The sequence below is a fragment of the Rattus norvegicus genome, chromosome 11 (assembly GCF_036323735.1).
Source record: "Rattus norvegicus strain BN/NHsdMcwi chromosome 11, GRCr8, whole genome shotgun sequence".
Lineage (NCBI taxonomy): Eukaryota > Metazoa > Chordata > Mammalia > Rodentia > Muridae > Rattus > Rattus norvegicus.
The window spans coordinates 93,189,722-93,212,685 of NC_086029.1; positions in this window are offsets into that span (position 1 = coordinate 93,189,722).

Genomic DNA, 22,964 nt, shown 5'->3' on the forward strand with positions numbered 1-22,964 from the left:
GTCCCCCTGTCTCTTGCTCTCTCTGTGCTCTTCCCCGTCTCGCCGTTCCACTTGCGGGCTGATGTTGTGTAGAGCCCTGCAAGTCTCTCCCAGTGGTGCATTTACATCTCTCTGTCTCTGTGCTCTCCACGAGTCACTGAACCACGATCTCTCTCTCTCTGGAGAGGGAGAATGCCTAACCATTTGCAACCTGGCTGCGTATGCAGAGGCCTGAGCTCTGGGCCCAAGCTATAGACATCACAGGGTCGTCCCCAAGGCCTGTCCGCTGTGCTGCGACCCTTGGGCCTTGGGAAGAACATCTAGGCACTCAAAGCAGTGAAGCAGCGCTGACTGTTACTAAAACAAGTGTTGGGCCTGGCTCATTTGCATGTTGGGTCTCTTTTACATAAATCTGCATGTCAAGCTGGAGGCCCTGGAGCCAGGTAATGTAAAAAGGATGCAGAATAAATTAATCAGTATGCCCTCGTGCAGGTGTCAGCCAGCCCTACCTTCCCACTGGCACAACAACCTAGCCAGCTAGCGGCCCTTAGGGTGGGGGTGGAGCAGGGCAAGCGCTAGCTTGCTTCTAAGCAGGATGTGGATGTGCTTCAAGCTGTGGATGGCCCAAAGGGCAGCCTACCACCTAGCCCAGCTCAGAGCGGTCCAGCAAGATGGATGGGCTGCGAGCACGGTGTCTAGGGAAAAGGCTGAGGAACCTGACAGCTCCCTGGGGTACCGAAGTCCCAGGAGCTTTCCAAGAGCTCCCAGCTCGCCACAGTAGTATTCAAATCAAAGGCTGCATTTTGGCTCTCAGCTCCTCAGCTGCCTGGGAGTGGCTGGATAGCACTGCTCCATCCAAGTGTCTCTAGAGTGCAGGGAGAGAAGGGTAGAGAGTCTGTCCATCTTCACCCATCCCTCAGTGAGCACTACCCCTCCTCCAGTCACTTTGGACACCTCTTCAGCCCTTTCTTACCCAGACATTAGACCAGCTTCCCTTCTTGAAAATTCAGGTAGTGAGTCTCTCTCCTTTAGGAAAGTGGGAAATGATTCTTGGAGCCCCAAGACTACAGAGAGACCCTTCCACATAACAAGGAGATTGGGAGAAGTCACTAGCACCAGAGCTGAGACCCTGTTTCACTTCCCTCTGTCAGGGAAAGGTGAGGCAGCTCTGCAAACCCAGAGATGCCACAACCCCCCACCCTCTCCAGAGGGGATCCCCAACCATATAATTGCAGTGAGCTATGGCTGCGCCCTTCTCTGGGCAGGAGGCTGACCACCATGATTGTGCTGGTAATGAGCCAGCCGTGACATGAACACCTCAGGGACCGTACAGCTTGACATAAAACAGAAACTTTAGAACCCTTCACACCCCGCCTGGGTCCTAGGCTAGCCAACACTGCGTGACACAGGGCAAGGCACCTGAGCTCTCGGAGCCCAGTTTCTTCACCTGGAAAACAGCTCCTCCTCATGTGTTCTTAAGAGAGTTGAAGCATGCTGCACCCCACAGCGCCTCTAGGACAGATGGTCATCGCCATTTGTTATCAGTACTCTCATAGACCACGGCTCACTGTCTGTGGGACCTGGGTCTGAGGAAGGGGTGGGAGGTACTCTCTTCCTCCCTCTCCCTTCCCTCTGCTCCCTCCCATCAATCCTTTACACAGGCTCCAGGGAACATTTTAAAACACAAATATTGGCCAGGCAGTGGTGGAACATACTGAGAGACAGAAGTAGGTAGGTTTCTGTGAGTTCAAGGCCAGTCTGTTCTCCAGGGCAAGTTTTAGGACAGCCTGGGCTCCACAGAGAAACCCTATCTCCAAAAAACAACAAACAAACAAGCAAACAAAAGCCTCTCAAAGTTGTCAGACCTCTCCCTGTTCACGCCTGACAGGGTTCCAAGCTCACTGGAGGAAGTGGGTAGGGGGGTGTTCTTGACACACCCCGAGCTTCCAGGAATCTGGTTCCTACTGTCTCAACGGTCTCCCACCTTGTTTTCATCCACCTCCAGCCCATGATGTACTCTCCATATCTGAGAACTCCACTCACCTCCAGGTACCTTCCCTCAAGGGTGCAGAAATGACTTTCATGGCATCTGCCTTTTTACTTATACACACACACACACACACACACACACACACACACACACACACACAAACACACACACACGATGTATATATCACATATATTTTATCTATGAGTGTTCTGCATGGACACCTGCATGGCAGAAGAGGGCATCAGAAGATCCCATTACAGATGGTTGTGAGTCATCATGCGGTTGCTGGGAATCAAACTCAGGACTTCTGGGAGAGCACCCAGTGCTCTTATCCACCTAGCCATCTCTCAGGCTTGGGCATTTGTCTCCTTATAAAGCCTGAGAGAGATCGGTTTTTTGGAGGGTTTGCAACTCAGGAGACTGCTCGAGAAGTAAAAGAAGAACCCCAGAGAAAGTAGATAACCTTCCCTCAGCAGAGAAGAGAACTCAGGCTCCTGGGAAGGAGGTGGCTTCCTCCAGGGTCAGCTTCATGTGAAAGGAGATGCCACCAACTGTTCTTAGCCACTGAGGGTCTCACATTCTTGGCCTTAGTCACCTCTCTGAGGGAGTGTGGATGAGCAGAAGGACCTGGGGAACACAGAGGAAGGACTTTCAAGCCACACAAAATACCCACCCCCAGCATGCAAATATAATACTCTCCCCCCGAAACTTAGTGGCTCCCTCTCTGTATAAGATGCTGGCCTTTCTCATCTTTTAAGAGGGCAAGGCTTGGACAGGAGGAGTGGGCAGCAGAGCGGGGGCATCGGGAGAGCTGCTTCTTTAGGAGCGGCCAGTGAGATCTGGTAAAGGTCACTGTTGACTTACAGACAGCACGTGTTATAGAGACTAAAGTTTAGGAACCTCTTCCTGGACAAACAAATGGGCAACTTGGCCTCTTTGAACTTCAACCTTCAATAAAACAGCTCTCTCCTTCAGGCGAAGGCAGACCTGGGAGGTGATGGGTGTGAAGAACCTCCTGACCAGGTCAAGCAGTGCAAATGTGGGGATTTGGGGCTTTGCTTTTGTCGTTTGGAGACTAGGTTTCATGTAGCCCAGACTGGCCTCGCACTTGCTGTGTAGCTAGGAATTACTTTGAAGTTCTGTTCCTCCTGTGTGCACAGGCAGACCTGGTTTTATGCAGTATTGGGGACGGAACCCAGAGTTTCAAGAGTGTCAGGCAAGCATGTTACCAGGTGATCTGTGTCCCAGCCTCACAAACTGTTTTCGTTCTGTTTTGTCAGGCACCGGGGAGTAAACCTGAGCCCGCAAGTGCTCTGACCCCAAACTATATCCCGGCCTTCTCTCATGTTTTGAGACAGGGTCTTGCTGTATTTCCTAAGTTGGCCTTGACGTCACTCTGATGCTCAGGATGACATTAACCTTGAGATCCTCCTGCCTCAGGCTCCTGACTAGCAAAGGTCACAGGGCTGAGCCTCCAAGCTAAGCTACACATGCTCTTAACGAGGTAGGCAGAATCCAAGAGTTCCTGATGGGAACCCGGCCCTGTGCTTGGGGTGGATGGTTACACCCACCTCTGCCCTTGCTCGATTCTGGGTCTTCTGTGCTGTGGACTGAAAGGTGGCAGGCTTACAAATATTTGTTCCTTATGGCCCGACCGACCAACTTCCATGAGTTCTGTCAAGCCGACCGATAAGATAATCTGCCTCGCTGGTGAACACTGGCATTAGGTCTTCTGTGTGGCAGGTCACCTTGTATGCCATGCTTGGAAGTCAGTACAGAGCTTCTCAGTTACCGGTGGGAGGGGCCCATCCGAGGGGCCTCTGGAATTAACTCTCTTTGTTCTGACCGCGGTGTCTGGAAGTGACCTGAGCCCTTTTCATGCCAGGTGGGGACAAGCTCTGCACTTGCCCCACAGAGCACTGAAGCAAGAGGTTTTGAAAAGACCTGAAGTGACATTCTCCTTTAATTATGCACAAAATCTCCAGATCCATTTCAGCCTTTGAAAAGTGAAACCCAGGAAGGCGGGTTCCCCAGCAGAGTGGAGACGGTCACTCAGTGAAGTTTCCCACCTCCGTTTCTCCTGTGTAATTTAATGAGTTAAGCAGGCTTATCAGCCAGGCTGTGCTGGCTCCAGACATGCTGCACCCTTCAGTCAGCAAAGGTCACATTAGAAAGGCTGGCTGGTCAGGCAGCCACCAGCGAGGTGAGCAGGGTTCAGGTGAAAAGCTAAGATCCCATCTCCTTGCTTGGTTACCGCTCTTGCCTTGTTCAGGTTAGACCTTGCCTGCACCCTCTGAGTTACCTGCACCCTCTGAGCTTACCCGCTCTACTAGCTTTGAGTCTGGAGTTCCAGTGGGAGAGGCAGGGCTCACTGCTTCCCACCTCTGATGGCCTTAGACACTCAAACTACTACTACTACTACTACTACTACTACTAGTAGTAGTAGTAGTAGTAGTAGTACTCCTCTTCTTTCTACAGCAGCATCTCTTATATTCCAGGCTTGCCTCAAATGAACCACATAACAACAGAGAATGACTTTGAACCTCTGACTCTCCTGTACCTTACAAAAGAAAGTCTACTGCCTGGACTAGCTGGCTCCCACCCACTGCTAAAGGCTCTCCCCTAGCCAGGGACCAATCCCAGGGGCACTTCTTGCATGCATTCGGGAATCTGACTCACACCCACAGCACAGCCTTGTTTAGTCAGCCCCACTTGAGGTCTGTGAGAAATCTCCTTAAGGTGTTGTTTGCCTTTCTCAGTATCTGCCACGCCTTGTCATAATAAAAATAGATTTTCCCAGTAGTCACCTGATTCTAGAACGAAAAAAAAAATTGCAGGGGTCAGGTAACCCAATCCCCTTTGGGGGAAAAAGAAGGTTTTCAAGACTCATGCAGCAGCCCAGGCTGACCTCAAAGCATGATGTTGTACATTATAGGTGCTACATAGGTTTTAATCATGGGGGTGTTGGTGGTGCAGAACAGGGGCTCATGTAACACAGGCTGGCTTCAAACTCACTTTATAGCCAAGAATGACCCTTGATTTTCCCCCTTCTTCTATCACACTAGTGCTAGGACTGGACGCCTGCACCAGCACACACAGCTCCTCTAACCCAGGGCATCTGCATGCCAGGCAGGCACTCTCCCAATCCCAGCCCCTTTCCAAACCTTAACCGTCAGATTCCATCCACTCTCTTACAGTGGCTAGACTGAGGGTCAGGGAGTGCAGTGATCTAATCAGTTGTGCCGGCTAGGACAGCCCAGTGGGGATGGAGCTCAAAACGCAAAGAGTAGGGGTCAGAACCCCTCAGCTTTGGGAGGGATGCTCCATGATAAGGAGGATGGAGAAAACACTACTCTGGAAAGCAGCTGCGCCCCAGATTCCCCTCTGTGGTCGTGGCTTTCAACGTCCCAAGCTAGGTCCTGCTCCTTGTCAAAGGGAGGGAGGTGTGAGTAGAGGCCCCCTAAGTCCAGCCTGAGCTCAAACAGTGTGGGGGAGTCAACCAAGCTGTTCTGCCTTCCTTTGCCTCAGTCTTATCAGCTGTAGAATGGGGAGAGTAGCAGCGATCCTCGCCTTTCCTGATGCTGCCGAGACCGTGTGAAACAGTTCCTCATGTCGTGCTAACCTACCCCACCCACAAAATTATTTTTGCATCGACTTCGTAACTGAAGTTTGCTACCGCTATGAATTGTAATGTAAATATCTGATATGTGACCCTGGGTCGGGGGGTCATGACCCGCAGGCTGAGAACCCTGTTCAAGCACCACAGAGTCATCAAGAGCTGGATCTGAAGGGTCTCAGCCAGTTTGCGTTTACCATTACCTGCCCCTGGTTATTATTCTTTAAACCATCGGGAGGATGTCCTCGTTCTGCCTCCATCACCCTTCTTGATTTTTTTTGGCCACGGCCGGCCGGTTTTGCCTGACTCCCTAATTGCTCCCTCACCCTGCAGGCTCCGCAGGCTCAGCAGCGTGGTGGTCTCCCGACTCTCCCACCTGCAGGGGGAGTACCCAGCCTGGCCAGCGCCCGGCTTCCCCGCCCATCCATGCCCCACGGATGTTCAAAGTGCTATTCCCCCTCTATGTTTTGAAATCCTGGCCAGCCTCCCCTAACTTACTGGGCTCTGCCTAATAAGTCAGGAGGGGCAAAGCAAAGCAAATCAGAACTCTGCCTTTTTTTTTCCCCCTGAGAAAGCTGTCCACTTATTTTTGTTTTGTCTGATTCAGAACTGCCTGATGCAATTCCCTTCTGCTCTGACAAATGGGACCCTCAGCAAAGAAGGAAACAGAGCCAAGGCAAGAAGAGAAGGTGCCAGAGGCTTTTGGAGGGCTATGAAATTCCCACCCAAGTGCAGGCAGCTGGAGAGTTCTCTTCTGTGTTGGGGCCTTCGATTTCAGAAAGACAAGACACCTCCTTTTGAGTGATTCTGGCAGGGCTGGGCCCAAGTGCTTCCTTCCCATCTGCCCCTTCTTCCTGAGACACACAGAGAAGGCAATGGCTGCTTCTACCCCACTGCAGCCCAGTGGCCCAGTGGCCCAGTGCAGAAACAGGCCCTTGAGAGAATCTCAGATGCCCGCTCACCTTGGATTATTCTCTGCAACTGAGGAATTTGCATTCATGTTGATTTAGTAAAAATTTGTGGAATTCGGGAAATTTTAAGATAAATAATTCAACTCTGCAAATTAACGTGAAGGCTGGGTGAGGTGGTTGGTAACCTTCTGTAATCTTGGCATCCAGGAGGACAAGGCAGGAGCATTGCTACAAGCTTGAGACCAGCTTGGTCTATGTAGCTAGTTTCATGTCAGCCAGAACAGCAAAACGTGATCCTGTCTCAAGAAAGTAGAATTAAAAACCTCCCTGCGAGCCCGCAGGCCACGCCTGAACAGATCACGACGTCCAATAATAACTTGCTGAAGAAAAGGAGTTACAATCCGGGTGCCACGGCTCACATGTGCGAGCCCACACTTGGGGGATGGAGGCCAGAGGATCAGGCGGCGTTCAAGGTCATCCTCAGCTACATACTGGGCTGAACAAACAAATGCACAAACAGACTAGGAACTAATAATTAAACTGAGAGCTGAGGCCTGCCAGAGGTCAGACTTCTGTGGCGTGTATGGAAACTGCAAAGTAGAGCTCTCATTAGCTGACATTTCTGTGTGTTCCTTTGATGCAGACAACTGAAAACGCCAATTCTGTTTGCTTTCAAGTCTGTGGTGGTTTGAATAAGAATGGCCCCCATAAACTCATGCTTAGTCACCAGGAGTGGCCCTATTTGGAAGGATTAGAAGGATTTGGAGATACGCCCGACAGGAGGAAGTGTGTCACACGGGGTGGGGTTTGAGGTTTCAAAGCCCAAGTCAGTGTCTGTCTCTCTGTGTCTGTCTCTCCATCTCTGTCTCTCAGTCTCTCTCTGTCTCTCTTTATTTCTCCATCTCTGTCTCTCTCTCCTCCCCCTTTTGGCATACGGATATGCCCTATAGCCTATACAAGGCTGTAGCTCTCAACTACTGCTCCAGTGCCATGCTCCTCACCGCGATGAAAAGGGACTAAACCTCTGAAACCAGCCCCGAATTAAGTGTTTTCTTTTATAAGAGTTGTCTTGGTCATAGTGTTTCTTCACATCAGTAGCCCAGTGTTCAAGACAATGTCTTTGTAATGACGGTCAAGCAAGGTCCACTTAACCAAGTAAACAGGAATGCTAGCTCTGTGCAGTGATTTTAAATTGTATCTGTTTATTATTATTATTATTATTATTATTATTATTATTATTATTATTATTATTATTATTATTATTATTTGGAGGAGGGGTCCATGTGTCACAGTACACCTGTGGCAGTCAGAAGAGAACATCACCAGTCAGGTTTGCTCCTTTTACCTTCGTGTAGATTCTGCAGACAGAGCTCAGGTTTGCAGGGTAAGCGCCCTTATCTGCTGAAGCCATCTTACTGGCCCCAGGTACGTGTTTTAACATTGGTCTCCTGTTTGCCTGAGTTCAGGTCTTCCCACAAAGCACTCTGAAGTCCAGCAGATGGATAAGAATCCCTCTGACCATGACCACAGGGCTTTTGTGGGAGGAGAGGTCTTATGTCGGAAGACAAAGAGGCAGGTGACAGGAAGAGGTACTCTGTGGTCCTCAGCCTCAGGACTAGGATGTGAAGCTAGGGAGTCCTAAGGCTGAGACCACAGCCACAGGCAGAGCCCAGAACATCACCTGGGAGCTGAGGTTTGACTTGTGGCTACATGGTTCCAGTGGGCTCCCACTTTTGTCCTAGACCGTCTATCTCGTCTCTACCTGGTCGGGCACCCCAGCATCAGAACTTGTCGCCTGGGGATTCTTGCAGAGAGAATGGCTGGGCGCAGCGGCACGGAGAGGGAAATGAACGCGCATGCGCGCAGGGAGCAGAGTTTGGATGGGTCTGTGTTCTGCAGAGGAGACACTGGAACTGATTTACACTCCCCCTGTGGGATAAACCAGGCCACCAGCTGTGAGCCTCAGTGACCCCAGCCTCCGCCTGGTTCTTTTGATTCTCAGGGCGCCTGTGACCTCTGAGGAGTGAGCACGGGGAAGGTGACTCAAGATGAAAAAGGGTTTTCAAACTTCCAGCAGCCCCCCCGCCCCCCGCCCCGCCCCGACAGCGCTGGCAAGGCTGAGCAGCCATGACCCCACCCCCGCACCCTCAGTGGCTTCTTTTTCTTGCTTCTGGGAGGATAGAGGCTCCAGGATCAACTGCCCTGCTCTGGCCTAGGAGTCCTGATACCTTATCACAATGGGCACTGAGGCTTTTGCGTGACATCCTCTCTTCCACATCCTGGGTCCTTGTTGCAGAGGCTGCACAGAAAACAATGGGCTCTGGTGGCCTGAACGCTATCAGTATTTGCCTTCCTGCCTCGTCACGGGTGGCAGGCTCTGACGCACGGGTGACGCTTTGTGGGTTTTCACCTATTTTACCCAGCCAATTGCACACCAGAAAGCCTAGCCCTGGTCGCTCTTATTGATCCCAACGGAAGACTCTCTTGGGAGTCCATCTATGTCTACCTCATCTTTCTGTGCAAACTCGACCTCAGACAACCTGCCAAGCGTTTAAAAACGACTTCTGATAACCTACAAGGGCACGCAGACCGTACAGTGATCCAACTTCAGATATTATGGTCTGGAGTACAGCTTCACGTACCAGACCCCACGTTTCATCCTTAGCACAGCAAAATAAAGTAAATGGAGAGTTTAGATGATAGAAAAACAAATTGTAGCGAATCCTCAAGCAGGGTCAAAGAGTAAGTCTTGAAGTTATCCTTAAGTTGGAACAAGGAACTGAAATTAACAAGATGAATTTATACCACCAACAAATATGAATGTCTGCTGCCGGACTCAAATCCCGGCCGGCACAGCTGGGTGGTTTCAGTCTTGGGAGGACAGAACTCAAAGATTGCAAGCTCAGTGTGTGCCAGGGGTGTGACTCACACTCAGCACAGGGGGAGTGAGGCTAAGGGTGTGAAGTCCCCACGAAGGAGGCGAAATAGGCAATGTTCTTAGCACTGCTGGTCCCAGACGGCCCAGCACTGCATACAAGGGAGGAAGCAGAAGCCTGCAGGAATCTAGAATTCAGACAAATGCAGGCCATGAGAGAACAAAGGATGTTTAAAATCGAATTTGCAAACAAGGAAAACACTGAGAGGAAACATGAATGCTATTTTTAGTGCCAGAGGCACTCCTGTATAGGAGATAAAGCAGTCCGACTGTAGAAGGACAAGTCAGGCCCATGAAATTAGAGAAAAGAGCGCTACCAGCTCCAGCAATGAGCTCCCCATCACAGGAGGCATGCAAGCCATCTCCTGTTGGGAGGTGGCACAGAAAGAACACTCAAATTCAGCTCTGACTCATGCTCTGATTCAGGGGTCTCTATTATAACGGGCTCTTCCCCACATACGGGTGTCCGACACTCTTTGGGAGAGCAAGAAGTCTACAGAATTTCTCCGCTAGTTTTAGACCAAAGCTTTAAGATTTCAGATGCTAAAGAGCTGGGTATGGTGGTGCACACCTTTAATTATAGCATTAGGGAGGCAGAGGCAGTCAGATCTCTGAGTTCAAGGCCAGCCTGGTCTACAGAGTGAGTTCCAGGACAGCCAGGGCTACATAGAAAATCCCTGTCTGGGGCAGAGGTGGGGGAGGAGGTAGGGGCAGGGGCTTCAGGTAAAGGCCTGGGAGACAGCCCATGAGGTAAAATGCTTGTCATGCAAGCAAGCAGTTCTGAGTTTGATTTCCAGTATTCACAAGTTGATAATAAAAACTTAATTAAGAATAAGAAGCTAGGTACAGCAGTGAGGAAGGAGACAGAGGATCCCTGAGGCTAGAGGACTGGAAAGCCTACCAGTATCAGTAATTCTGGTGTCCAAGGTCCTGTCTCAAAAAGTAAGGTGAAGTGCAATTAAGAAAAACTTTGGGGGGTTGGGGATTTAGTTCAGTGGTAGAGCGCTTGCCTAGCAAGCGCAAGGCCCTGGGTTCGGTCCCCAGCTCCGAAAAAAAAGAAAAGAAAAAGAAAGAAAAAAGAAAGAAAAACTTTGGATGGAGACAGTTGGCCTCCACACAGGCATACACACATGTGCACACACACTCAAACATGCATACGTACAAAATTAAAACAAAATTTCAGATAACGAACACAGATCCCAGGGAAAACAACGTGGGTACAGACCCCGGCTTTGTGACTTTTTTTAGTTGTGTCACTTGACCCCTCTGGTCTCCGTTTTGGTAGTCTACAGAGCAGTGATAATTACAGAGATGCTAGGAGGATTAAATAAATTAGCCTTTGGGAAGCGGTCGGAACGCTGTGGGAACATCATGTGGTAAATGCGCTTGTTACATCCAGTAGGCATATGTAATGGCTGAAGACGATGCTTCAAGGTCTTTCTTCCCTCTTAGTCTGCCCTGTAGCAGCAGCAGCTGTAGCTGGAAAGTCAAGAGCCCAGAGGCAACAAACAGTCGAAACTTTCAGAAATCACGGGCACAGGCTTGGCTTGTTCCAGACACACAGTGACCCTCCCCCTGTCGGGGTGGGGAGGCTTTGCATTTAGTGACTCCCCCTCCCTCCTCTGGAGCTCTGGGCACTCTGAGTGCATGGGAGGGCAACCTATGTTTGTTCCAGGGAGACACGGGGCCTGTTCTCTCCTTAGTCGTTAACTGTTGTCCTGGCTCCTCCACATATTAACCCAAATTAGTAAAGAAGACTCGTAAAAGCATTTACTGGGCTCAGACGGCAGCGCTGCTCACAACGGCTGCAAGGCTTGGCAGCCACAGCTGCTGGTGCCCAGGGCTGAAGGCTGCACCCTGAACTCAGCCAGGTCCCAGCCGGTTAGCCAGCTCACCCAAAGGACCATCCCTGGGGAGGCTGCTCTGCTACGGCACACTGAGATGCGTCAGGCAGAAACCCACACTGACTGCGTGCTTTTCGAAAGGAAAAGTCCTGTAGTCGGACTGGAAGTGCAAAGCAAGTCATCCCATAGAGCTGATTGTCTGAGACAGGATCTTTCCATGTAGGAGGCTGGTCTCGAACTCTTAATCTTCCTCCATCTGCCAGCTTCTCATGCTATAGGATGTCTACCCCATTTGGCAAAGAGGAGGAAGGGGGCATGGAGGCTTGGAGCTGGCTCACCTAGAAGATGGAGGGCATACTGGCCAGAAATGACCAGAAGCCTACACCCCTCCCCACCCAGTCCCTGTCCCAGAGATTTGGGTATAAAAGAATGGGTGAGGCCTTCCCCATGGGGGCGGGGAATAGCGTGATCGTTGCCATCTCGTCTCTAAATTATTATTGTTGCTATTATAATAACTAGTGGTTGAGTCGAGTGGGTGGTGGATGTCAGATAATTAACAAGACCCCCAAATTAAAGTGTGGAGTCTTGCCTTTTCCACGGCTGCTCCAAGAAGAAAATGAAAGCTGGCCTCAGGGAGCTGGGGAAGAGACCATGAGTGAGGCTGGAAAGGGCTATGGAGAAGACCAGACCCAAGACTGAGGAAGCCAGAGCGAGACTTAGGATCCTGGGCTACGTACAGAGTGTCTGCCCTGCCCTAAGATGTCAGACTGCAGGGGATCTGCCCTGGGAACTCTGGGAAGATGGCCAAATCTCCCTAGAGTCCTGTTCTGCATTTGTACTCCCTCTCCATGACTAAACCCTGGCCATGAAGTGGGGACAGTATTTGCACCTGTCTTGAGGGGCTGTGGCCAGTGAGGTAAGGGTTGGAGAAAGGCTCTGAGAAATCAGGCGAGTCTTTCTTTTGCACCCCTCAACTTTTCTCAGAACTCCTAGCTTCCCTTGACATCAGGGTGACATTAGGAGCAAAGCCCTGCTCTTTCTGAGTTCAGTAGAAATGGCAGCCTTAGTTTCTCTCTGCTTAAGACAGAACAAGAAATCTCTCTGCCTCTGGCCCCTCCCTGGCCTGAGGACTGTGAGGTGGATGGAGATATGGTCCTGGGAGGCAGGGTGGGAGGTAATGACAGTGGGCTCTGTTATTATTGTCATTACAGCTCTGTCCAGCAGGCAACAGGAGGTGACTCACCGTCTGCATTCTGAGGCCTGCCAGGACCTGCCTCCCAGGATCCCTTCATTTCAAGGTCTAGTCATTCCCAGGTCTCTGGCAGCTTAGGGGCACTCCACTGAAGGGTGGAAGGAGGTGTCAGATTTGGGAAATCAGGATATCCAGCTTTGAGTCAGGAGCAGCAGCAATAGCAGGACCCATGCAAGAGGCAACAAGAGCAGGCTATTGAGAGCTGTGACCCTAGCTTCTGGAGAGATGCTGACACTTTCTGAGGGGTCAGGGGAAGGAACAAGAGCCTGGAGCTGGTGGGCACCTCTATGTGGGGAGTCCACATGAGGACCAGCCCTGCTGTGCTGGCAGACAAGCCTCTTGAGCAGTGGTTCTCAATCTTTCTAAAGGCTGCAGCCCTTACACAGTTCCTCATGCTGTGGTGACCCCCAACCATAACATTATTTCATTGCTACCTCATAACTGTAATTTTGCTATTATGAATTGCAATGTAAATATTTGATATTCAGGATATCTGATATGCGACCCCACAGGGGTCATGATCCACAGGTTGAGTATGGATGGTTCTTATGCTATATACCTCAGCTTCTAAAATGCTCTGCTGCAAGAGACAGTCTCCGGCCCCAACAACCTGAACACTAGACACCCCTACAGACTCAGTAGGACCTTCTAGCTGGTGCTTGGGGTAGAAGGAAAATTGCAGTGCAGACACCAAGACCATTGGGTGGGAGCTCTGTCACCCGAGGAGCCTTTCAGGCCAGAGTCAGTGCTGCCAGAGTCAGTGCTGTGTTCTGACTAGACATGCCTCTCCCTCCTGGGTCTCTGCTGTGGGCCCTTGGTTGTCAGAGAAGGTGGGCTTGCTTTTGGTTGGAGTTGGGAGGGACCAACTAGGACTCGAATCTGTGCACCAGAAAATGAGATCTGGAGAGACTGAACCCTGTTTAGACTTGAAGGCAGTGTGCAGGTCCTGATGCAGACTCCAGGGTCTTCCTGGGTACTCTTGTCATCCATTTTGTTTGACTAAGAAATAACAATGGTGTCTATTACCATTTGCTGATGAAGTGGGGACTCGGAGGTGCCCTGACCACTCCTTCCGGTCTGAGGCACGTTTCCACGCATGCTTTATCAATGGTCTAGCATTTCTGCTGAGATTTTCATGAGGTCTTAGGAGTCCAGAGACAGAATATGGCAGGATTCTTAAGAGTACCCAAGATCAATGGTTTGCTGGAGTTATAGACCAGCAATCAGGGATGGAGAAGAGGAAAAATATGCTCCAAGGAAATGGAGAAGACTTCTGGATACGGTGACATCTAAGTGGGTTTTGAGGGCAGATAAGAGTTTGCTGGAGAGGGCCGTGAAGGATGAAGTAAATTGGGGAAAATGTGCACGGGAGAGCCGGTAGGGTTTTGCGCATTTAGGAATGACAAATAGTTTGTCAGGCTAGAGATACAGCCCAGCAGTTTAAAAATGCTTCCTTCACTTCCAGAGTGAACCTGCTGGGTGGTTCAGAACATCCCACTTCCAGCTCCAGGGAGTCCAATTCTCTCTCCTGGACTCTGTGGGCACTAGAACACACGCAGCATAGGTACACAGACAGACACACACACACACACACACACACACACTAATAAAAATAAATATAAAACAGAACAACCCAAATAGTTTGAGATGGCATAAAAGAACGAAAGGGGTGGAGGGCTGGGAGGGCCAGCCCAAGGAAGTCTAGTTCAAGGAAGATGCCAGTCAAGCTTGGATCTGAGGTTCTCCCAGCTTCTGCATTGTGTAGAACATCTAATTTGCATATCTCCTCCCTGACTCCTCATTGCTCCCAACCTGAGAACATGCTGGTCCTTTTGAGGCTACAGTTGGGCTTCCTGAGAGGCTGTCACTCAACGTAAACTTAGCTCTCCATACTCCTTGGCCACGCCTCTCACTGTGTGACTGTTATAGTCTTCTCACACTGGCATGCAAAGGGTGGCAGGTTCAGGGAAGCTGGGGCATAAGACTACAGCAATCCCCTCCTTCTCCTCTCCTGGTCCGTCCCAGCTCCTGTCCTACCAGCTCCCGTAGCTTACACTCCAGGGGTGTCTTCAATCTCCTTCTCAGGATAGCAACTCTCCCTGATGGCTTTGCTGCCCTTGCTCTGGGACCCTGGATTAGTGTAACATGCTTCCTTTTGTCTAACAAGGAAACGTGGATTCTCTGACAGAGGGCAGAGGTGCATTTGGGGAGTGACGGGCTTGAACCAGGTCTGTGTGACCTTCGACTGACCTTTTCTCCTATCTACGATATTCTCACCCACGAAATGGGGACATCGGATCTCGGTGCAGTGGTCACACATGCCAGTCAAGGCAGGGTTAGATTGGCGAACACAGGAACACATTTCACTGTTTCCTCTGAGATGGGACACCTTAGCTTCCAGCTAAAAAACAAAACAAAACAACAACAGCAGCAGCAACAATGACAACAAAAGCAAACCAAAGCAGTGTTTCCACTGAAGGTCCACACAGTGTGACAATGATTCAGGAATGAGGAGAAAGCGCCCTCTACCCCTATGGGCGAGTGGAGCCTCTACCAGTGGGAGGAGAGAAGTGTTTCCTATTCCAAAAAGAAGCCTACAATGTGGGCTGTCCCTTGAAAGCCTCAGACAGGTGACTGTTACTGACCTGGGGCCGGGCCTGATTAGGTGAAGTCTCCCTGCCCCACCCGAAGGCAGGCAGGCAGGCAGGCGGGCGGACTGGTGGCGGTTGGTGGAGTTGGCTCACGGAAGAGTATTTTGTATCTGGAATGACTAATAAATGAGCTGTCCCCACTGCGGGAGAATTATGCCACTTAAGCAAAACCCAGCGGAGCTGGGTGTCTCTGAGACAGCGAATAGGAAATGCCTGTCAGGATGATGCTTCAAAGCCAAATATACCCTCCGCACAGCTCTCGCTAAGTCTGCTAAGTTTACTTTATGCAAAATATAACTCAGATGAAAATATGGAGATGGCAATGAGCTAGCTCTCTCCCCCAGAGAAACAGGAAGGTGGGGAGAAGAGCCGTCCCCAGGCAGCCTGTGAGTCTCAGGGAGGAGCAGCCAGACCCCTCCCTCCAGAACAAAAAACCAGCCCCCCCCCCCCCCCGCAACGTGGAAAGCCCTGGGGAGAGAGGGTGGGGAGCTGAGTTCCACTCCTGCCTGGTTTCCCCTCGTGGTTTCTGGCCTATGCCCTAGACTGGGGGACTGGACTGGGGCACACCTTGCACCCCACAGCACACAGGACACAACGGAGGCAGGGGTGTCTGTTGGGAGAGCACCATTCCTCAGCACACTGGCCCCATCTCTCTCATGGACTTGAGAGAACTGAGCATAAGGGTAAGGTGGGTTTCTTATTCTGCGTTGCAGAGGATGTTTTAGGGCATGGAGCAAGGAGTAAACGCAGGCCCTGGCAGAGAGTCTGGCCTGTCATCCTGAGCCCTGGTGGCAGCTCAATCCCTTTCCCCATCCCCCCCTCACACGGGGGCTCTGACCTTCGTAGGGGGAAGGCATTTACATTTATTCCTTGAGGGAAGAGCTGTGCTAAGGTGCCTGGGGCTTCCAAGAAGATCTGGAGATTAGAATTGAGCTAAGCAATCCAGGGAGGGTGTATAAGGGTATGGCTGAGGCATCTCAGCCCTCTGAGAGCTCCATGGGTTACTGCACTCGCTGGTTACTGAAATAGGCGCCCCCGCTGAGTCGTCAGGATGTTAGAAATCCCAACAGATTTAACACACTGAGCACCACACTGAACCTTCCGAGCCTTGGTCCTAGTTTAAAATGGGGGCAATGTTTGCCAATCTTAGCAGAACAGAGGTGACACGTAGCTCGCCCACCGCAGTAGGACACGCACTTTATCTCCTGGTTAAAGGAAGTAGCTATATACAGAAGAGTTCTTGCAGGGCGGGCACCCCAGGGGCTGAGGCTAGAGGTGGGCCTTTTAGCCATTTTCTCTACTCTTTCGGCCACCGACAGTCCTCCATTTAACCCTGTGTGCCCCCCTCATGGTGTATAAAGAATATAAGGAAGGATTGGAGAATCAGCTCAGTCGGTGGGGACACTGGTGTGGGGTGGGGAAGCAGGAAGGGAGGCCGCTCCAGTACAAAGAATCACAGAAAATGTCACAAACAAATGAAACCAAAACAGGCACAAGGTGGACGGAGGTCAGTCTGGGTGCAAAGTGTCGCTGGTGCTCAATCCCTATGCTTAGCTTGCATGTGGAGCTCCAGGGCCTGGGGCAGCCAGCCAGAGTAGAGCCCAATCTCAAGAGATATTGGAGGGAAAGCAGGACAGTGTCCCTGGAGAGGGGGATGGGCCAGGCAGGGCTCAGGCTTGTGAGACAGGTTGAGACTTTGGAGTTCACACAGCACAAAGGTCAGAGCAAGTAAGCACACAATGGCTGGATTTAGGGGGGTCAGTAAAAGGGCTGACTCCCCAGGGCAAGCCGAGCAAGGCTCTGAGTCAAATTTCGACTAGCTAGGAAGGTGGTCCCAGTCACAGGGATGAGGCTTCTTCTATTCACCAGTACCACAGCTCGGTGAAGCCTCAGGAAGCCAGGCAAAGGGACTGAAACATGTCCAGCCACCTGAGAAAACCCACGGACCAGAATATCATTGGCAGGAGGGCGGCAGTGTGCCTGCAGGTACCTGGACCCAGGCATAGTGGAGTGGGACAGCTGGGTGACTCCTGTCCCCAACCCCAGCATGGCACTGGCAGTGATACCTCTTTTAGTTTTCCTATTTGAAGCGTGACCATATAATCACAGCACCTTCGCAAGGTGCTGCAGACGGGAGGAGGCCACTGTGAAGATTCTGGGGTTCGTGTGTCCACACAGGTGAATCTATTCTAGCTATGATAATTCACCCTTGGGTGAGCTTTAGAAACATGCCAGGAAGCATGTGGAAGAAGCCTGTTCCTTGTAAGAAAGGGGGAAAGAATCACAAAGACGGTGACAACACAGAAACTCCATTGGGATTCTTCCTCGCTGCTGTGACCTATCTGTGAGTCCTCCAAACCTGTTTCCTCACCTGCCCAGGGGAGGTGTTGATAGCCTGTGTCAGGGTGGCTCTGACAAATCATTGAGAGGGTTTGGGCAGTGTCCCATCTGGGAAGTGCTCAGGCAATTGCTACTGGCATGGCCTACGTGGAACCACGGAGACCAGAGAATAAATGGAACCCAGGGGCTCACTTCCGGCTCTCCTGACCGAAGAGCACCAGCTCCTCCTTGCAGAAACAGAGGTGACAGCAACCAAGCTGGGGGTATGTGAAAGGCCCTCAAAAAACTCACCCACATGCTACCTGACAGACCCTTCCTGCATGTAGGGAGTTGACTCAGAAATCAGGTGGTGAAGAAGAGCAGTGACCTCCAGCTTGGAGATGCTGAGGGACAGAGGAGGAGGCACCTACATTGTCAGCAAACAAGTGACTGCTGTCTTAGTCAGGGTTGCTACTGCTGTGATAAAAACATCATGACCAAGAGCAACCTGGGGAGGAGAGGGTTTAATAGATGTACACTTCCCTATAATGATCCTTCATTAAAGGAAGTCAGGATTGGAACTCAGACAGGGCAGGAATAGAGGAGTGCTGCTTACTGGCTTGCTCCCCATGGCTTGCTCAGCCTGTTTTCTTGTACAACCCAGGACCACCAGCCCAGGGATGGCACCATCTACAATGGGCTGGGCTCTCATATCAATCAGTAACTAAGAAACTGTCCTACAGCCTTGCCTACAGCCCAAGCTTAGGGGGCATCAACTGGGTCTCCCTTCTCTCTGATGAGTCTAGCTTGTGCGAAGTTGACGTAAAAGTAGCCAGCACAACTGTCATGTGCACTTTCTATGTAAGAGACTCAGTAGACGGTACAAGGAAGCAAAGAGCTGTGGCCTTCGCCTCTTCAGCACAGGCTGGTGGGGCAGCAAAGAAAGGGAGCTGTGGGAGGATCATCTCAATGGCCAGGTGCTGATGGCGGGAAGGAAGCAGGGAGGAAGTGGGGCGGAAACCTATTCCAGGAGAACGAAGGCAGGGAGCTGGCTGCTAGGATAAATCTGTATCCCAGGGTGAAATCCCTCTGACTTATTAGTAAGTTTGTTCTCTCAAGAAATGTCCTACACACGGTAGCTGTCATTCATAAGAGTTGGAAGGAGTGATGCGATTTGGGAAATCTTCTGGGGGGAGGAGGGGTCTTAGCTAGAAACGGCACCGTGAGGTAGGGGGAGCCAGCTCCTACTAGAGCAAGAGACGCAGCTTAGAGTAGGGGCAGACTTTGAGGCCATTGTCTAGATTAAATCTTTTCACCTTATTTTCTCCAGTGTCTTCCCAGACAGAAGTTGTATGGGCTCCTAGAATTCTACAGTCTTAGTCAGAGATGGGCTTGCCCTGGTTGACATGGCAGGTCCCCAGTAGGAACAAACCGAAAAGGAAAACAACATCACCAGTTCTCTTGATTTAAAAAAACAAAACAAAACAAAACAAAACCCCAAAAAAACAAACAACCCCTCCCCCCCCCAAAAAAAAAAAACAAATAAAAAGAGCTGGTCTCAAGAAGCTGAGAGGATGCAGGAGATGCGGTACGCCAGGACTGGCCTGAGAATGGAAACCCCCAAAGCTGTGCCCACTACATCTTAATGAGGCAAACTCCCAAGTGGCTTTTTCTGAAATCTGACAGGGGAGAGGAGATGGTGCTAAGGAGCCCCCACTCCACGCTGTGAGTTGCCATGACGACCCAACTTCTTAAAACAAGCAGGAAGTACCTCACTCAGCATTTCCTTGTAGTATAAAATAAAATTAGTGCAGGTTTATAGGCGGAGAGCTACAAGGAAGGAAACCTGTTACCATAGCAGGTTTCAGAGTGGCTGAAATTCGAGCCTGGGCGGGTGGGCTTCGCGCGCCCCACCCCCTCTGCCTGCCGGAGCCCTGCCCACACGCTCTCCTCTGCTGATCTTCATTTGCTCCCGGAATGAGGAGCTGTAAAAGAAAACACATCCCGGGTCTGTATGAGAGACCAGGGGTCTAGGTTCCTGAGCAGTAGAGCCCCAAAAGGAAGCAGAGGCACCTAACCGTGCACAGGGAAAATCCACTGCGGCCAAAGATCTACGTAGCAAAAGCAGCCACCCTTCATGTTCGTGCTTAGGAACTGCGTTGCTAGAGCAGAGACTTGAGAGCAAGTGCTGAAGCCATGGCTCTCAGCCCACCACACCCTGGGGGTCTACAGACTCACAGGATTGCAAATCGGAGATCCTGCATATCAGATGTCTGTATTACGACTCACCACAGTCATAACATTACAGTTATGAAGTAGCAGCAAAAGAATTTTATGGTTGGGGGGTGGGGTGTCATCGCAACACGAGGGACCACGTTAAAGAATCACAGCATTAGGAAGGTTGAGAATCATTGCACTAGAGGAAGCCTGTGAACATCAAACAGTGGCCGTAACACAATGGTCGTCACATCATGGCCATCACAAAATGTCCATCGCACTGTGGCCATCACCCATTGTCTTCAAACTGACACCATTATACAGTGACCATCACATGATAGACATCACACACATAGTGATCGTCACACACTTGGCCGTCACTCAGTGTCCATCACAAAATTATTAACACCCGGTGGCCATCATTCAGTGGTCATCCAACAGTGATCATCACTGGGTGGCCATTACACATTGATCAACACAGTGGCCATAACCCAGTGATTATCACACTGTAGCAATCACCAAGTGACCATCATAGTGACTATATAGTGTCCATTCCACTGTGGCCTTTACATGGTGTCCATCACACAGTGGCCATGTCAGGGCTATCATGTAATGAGAGAGGGAGAGACATCTGCTTTCTGGAAGGAAGGGGTCACTTTCCCTTAGTTAAGGGGGAAGACAATGGAAAGGACCCACTTGAGCTTCAACCCTGGCAAACATGCTTACTTATTGAAATGACATCGAAAGTCCAGGAGCCGTTCCAAAGGACCCCCAATCTCCACCAAGACATCCATTCATTTACACATCTAAATTTATTTGGGTGTCTGTTCTGTGCAAAGAACTTCTTTTTGATTTATTCTATTGAAATTTCTGTCTGAAAGGAAAGGACTTTCCCTCTTTCCAAGCTCTGGTCTCTAGAAAGCCTGCGGGAGAGTGGAGAGACTTCCAAGAGAAATTCCCTGAGGCGCCTGGGCAAGTCTTGGGGATGGGCACACAGATGTTTTAGTTAGGTTTCTACTGCTGTGATAAAAACACCATGATCAAAAGCAACTTATAGAGAAAAGGGTTTATTTTGCTTACACTTCCATATCGAAGTCTGGACAGGAACTAAAACAGGAACCTGGAGGCAGGAACTGAAGCAGAGGCCCTTGGAGAACACTGCTTGCTCTCACAGGTTTCTCAGCTTGCTTTGTGATAGCACCCGGGACTAACAGCCCAGTATAGAGCAGGCCCCCTGTGTCAATCACCAATCAAGAAAATTCAGCACAGGTCAATCTGGAGGGCATTTTCTCAGTTGAAGCTTTCTCTTCCTCAACAACTGTAGATTATGTGTTAAATGGACATGAAACTGACCAGTGCAGCAGGCATATGTGATGGTGGGAAACAGAATCACAGACCAGTGGATCAAGAGGGTTCCAGAGTACCAGCTTCACCCTTTTCTAGATGTGGAAGCTTGGGCAGGTTGCCACACCATTGAGACTCAGTTTCCTTTTTTGAAAAAAACAATGCTGGTAACACTAGGACGAGCACAGGAAGTGGTAAAAAAATAAACGAAACAAAATCTCCTCCAGGAGGTCGCCTAGAGAAGTGTGTCCCAACCTTGCTCTACCGGTGAACGAACCCTTTATTCAGGACCTCCTCCTTCTCTTCAGACCCTTCTTAAAGTTGTCTTTTCTATGTAGAAACGAAATATATAGGTAACATAGCACATGCTTAAAAAATCAATATACTATCGGGGCTGGGGATTTAGCTCAGTGGTAGAGCGCTTACCTAGGAAGCGCAAGGCCCTGGGTTCGGTCCCCAGCTCCGAAAAAAAGAACCAAAAAAAAAAATCAATATACTATCAATACACTATACAATATAAGTGGAAGAGAGATAACTCGAGGACAATAAGAGAGTGAAACAATACACATTGTAGCCTATGAGTAAGTGAAGCCATCAAGGCAGCCAGGTGAGACGGATGTCCCTTCCTACAAGCAACATATTTGAATGAAAGGGCAAAGCAATATTTATTGTATGAGTCTTTGTAGTTGATGTTCTGGAAAAAAGACTAAGTACACACTGTATATTTGGAAAGATAGTTAAATTACTACCTATCTATGCATATGGAGGAATAGAAGTGTAATTATTATCTACGTGAGCTCATGGAGGAACTGAGGAGCGCTGCTTGGGTAACCCAAATACTGTGATCACTTTGCTTTGGAAAGTATTGTTTTTCTGAAATGAAGAACAAACCCTGGAAAAGACAAGATACAGGGCTCTCTTGATTGGTAAGATAGTTCCAGTCGTAAAAAGTTAGCATACTCTAAAACTGGAGGGTATGTTGTATTTGCACACAGAACAGAATTAGGTTCCAGGCATGGACCAACATAAATAAGTTTTCCTCCTATTCAGACAACTGGTGTGGCACCAAGAAGCCAGGTGAACTACAAGACAAAACCTGCCCTACTTATTTTGTTTTTGTTTTTTGAGACGAGGTCTCACCACGAAGCCCTGGGTGGCTTGGAACTCACTATGTAGACCAGGTTGTCCCCAGACTCATAGAGATCCTCCTGCCTCTGCCTTCAGAGTGTAGGAATTAAAAGTATGTGTCACTGCAGCCAGCTAAAGACTGCCCCATTTATGACACCACTCTGTACCTCCCTCCAAGTCTCAACCAGCCACAAACATAAATGTCACATGCAGCTAGACTGCCTTTAGGGGGTAGTACAGCTTCCTCTATAACCAGCAAGGCAGCGCAATGGAGAGGTTTCCCACGGGTAGAATATTAAGTGATAGCCACACAACCTCCAGGAACAGAGTCAGGTCGGCATTAGGGACTCCATCAGCACGGCTCTCCAAGTTCCCACCCTTTGTTAAGTTCTGCTACATTTCCACCGTGGGCAAAGGCCATATCCTGGTGTGACGGCTCTGGAAGAGGAGAAGGGCAGGATGTAACAAAATAGTGTGTCCAGGAGCTCCCTGGGCTGCAAAGCTGGGACCCACCTCTCCACGGAGGGCCAACGGCATTCTGTACACATTACTCCCCGATTTGTTCTCCTTGGTTCAATTGTAAGTCCATACCACCAGCAAGGTTGGAACATCTGGCTTCTCAACTGAATGCACCTGAAGGAAGTGTCACTGTCTCCTGTGGAAATAAAGGACACCACTGACAGGACCAGTCAAGGCACTGGGTCCAGAGGTCAGCTAGTGTGCATCCAGCCCAACAATCAACTAAATCTTGCTTCAGTCTCAGATCTTACTTCCCACA